Raw genomic sequence first — 2,546 nt, forward strand, 5'->3', positions numbered from 1 at the left:
ATGGGTGAAATCTGGAGATATCCTCACCTCAGATATGATGGGTAAACTGACTTCAGAAAATCAATGACTAAAATCTGTAAATATTCTGACTTTGGATATCATTAGTATTGGGATATGGCCTGAATATGACATTGTGTTGTATCTGATATTCGGATCAGTTTAAAAGTGTCCCATAGTCGGAGTTGATATGCGAAGGATGAGAACTCGGAAACTGTCATGGTCAGAGTGTATCCACCATGGATATCACCAGCTATGGGTTATTCTTGAAGATATCCAAGAAAAAATATCTCTGGATTCTGGGGGTTTTTGCACAGTGAACGTGCTAGCGGACCGGCTGCGTCGAGGGCATTTACTGTAAAAATAATGGACAAAGCGAGCAATGAGGTCCCCCATTGGAAATGCATTACCTCCTCTCCTCGCGAAAGTAGGCCGCCGCTTTCACTGTTACTCACTGAAACGGATACCGCCATTTGCAAACAATCTTCAGCGATTGGTCCGAGTCATAGCTGAGTCATGAATCTACAGGAAGTACTGTCGCCAATCAGGAGTCAGTTTATTGCAACCGTCCTCCTCTTTCCACGCCTCTACGACGAGACCACGGATGTAAACAGCTTCTACTTTAATAACGGCGGCTTGAGAGAATTGTACAAGTCATTGATGAAGCCTTTGAGGGAGAACCATTCCAACATTTGATTCTGTCAGCGGTCCTTTGGGATTTACTTACATTTATTCCTTTTTGTCGAGATAAAAGGAGCATTTGGGTGACGCCGCTGCAAAACGGCGCGTGGTCCCCTCGCGCGCGCCACAGCGTTACTTTACATGCACTGCCACGTTACAGTCTGATCAGATGCACGTGAGAAGCCCGTTCAGCAGTATTTAAAATAAATAACCATCCTAACAAGTGAACAGCTGGATCTTTTTTCTGTTTGAAAATATGACCAGGTCCTTTCTAGCTTGTCTCCCGTTCCTCAGACGGCTGTGTCTAATTCAGGCTGCAAGCTGGAAAAGTGGGGCCTTTTTGTAACCCAGTTGTACTTCCTATATGGAACACGGAAGTAGGGGGGCTTGCCCAGTCCAGTTATTCTTATATACAGTTTATGGTCGAGAGGCATTCGGGCGGGGCCGCTTTCAGTGGGGAATCTATGCAGACACGCGTAGAGCAGAATTACATGGACTTTTCATCGGGGTGGCCGCTCGTGACGCACCCGTTGTGTGAGCAGCTTCTGGCTCATCTTTGAAGACGTGCCACCAACACTAAAACCTGAGCTGTGGAGACATAGGGTTCACAGTTGAATATTATGAACAGGGAGCGATAACAAGTTCAAAGTCTGCTATTCTTGCCTCATCTGTATATCATGCAATGTGGAAAACATGACCTTCCATCTCTGACATCATCACCCAGCCCCGTCACGTCTCAAAGTTGCACAACTAAGCAGGTAATACAATGACATCCTAGATACTGTATATTTCAAAAGACTTACAGTGTTACCTCAGATAAACACAGGAAAATATCTGACGTCATCAGTGTTTATTGCTAAATCTCTGCAGCCTTTTTTCAGTGGTTAATAATGAGAGCTTTTGTCATTTAATGAAAACATTTGACACACAATATACTCTACCAGCACGTCCATATTTCACAGAAAGATCTATATATACCTGCGCTTTATGAACAAGTGCGCAAAGCGATTAAAGACTTAGTTCTGGTAATTCTGGTAACTTAGTAAAATCGCACAACTTTCCACGTACAGCTGGACATTCCGGACAACAGAGAGCTATCTCTGTAAATGTGCATTATATATGACGGCCCTCACACTGGAAAACTAAGAGTGCATCAGTGCAAGCTGTCAAGACTTAAGAGCACAACTTAGATTGTTGGAGTTTATTATATTCATGTTTACAAGTGTTAAGGACTGAGGCACTTTTACATTTGATTAAATTGTTAACAAGTTATAATGTTTACAAGAGTTCTATTAAAGGGTGATTCTGCAATAACTGCCAAAATCTGATTTCTTTGTTGTGTCGTTTCGGTTTGCAAAATAAGTCATAATCTGTGGAATAATAGGATTTCAGTTTTGTTTTTGATTTTTTTCCCCAATACGTACCGAACCGTGACCCTCGTATTGAGGTACGTAATCCAACCGTGAGCAAACTGAAGCGTTGCATCCCTAATAAACACACTCCTCAACCTTGTGGACAGCCTTCCCGGAAGAAATGAAGCTAATAGCTGCAAAAGGTGGTCCCAGATTATATTGAACTCTATGGGTTTGGAACGGGACTTTAGTTCATATGTGAGCCATTACTTTTGGTGATGTAGTGCAGTGGTCCCCAACCTTTTTGGGGCTGTGGACCGGTCAGCCAGTGTGGAGCTATTCCGCGGCCCGGGGGGGGGGCATTAAAAACATTAATCTACTGTGTTATCATGTACAACTTTATTAGCTGGGTCCTCATGACGTCACAACAACAGCTGAACACAACATGACCAACATTGTTTCTACCCCAACACAATGCAAACTGTCTAAAGAAGTTTGTTTTTTGCTCATTTTGCT

The sequence above is a fragment of the Oryzias melastigma genome, linkage group LG14, assembly GCF_002922805.2.
Source record: "Oryzias melastigma strain HK-1 linkage group LG14, ASM292280v2, whole genome shotgun sequence".
Lineage (NCBI taxonomy): Eukaryota > Metazoa > Chordata > Actinopteri > Beloniformes > Adrianichthyidae > Oryzias > Oryzias melastigma.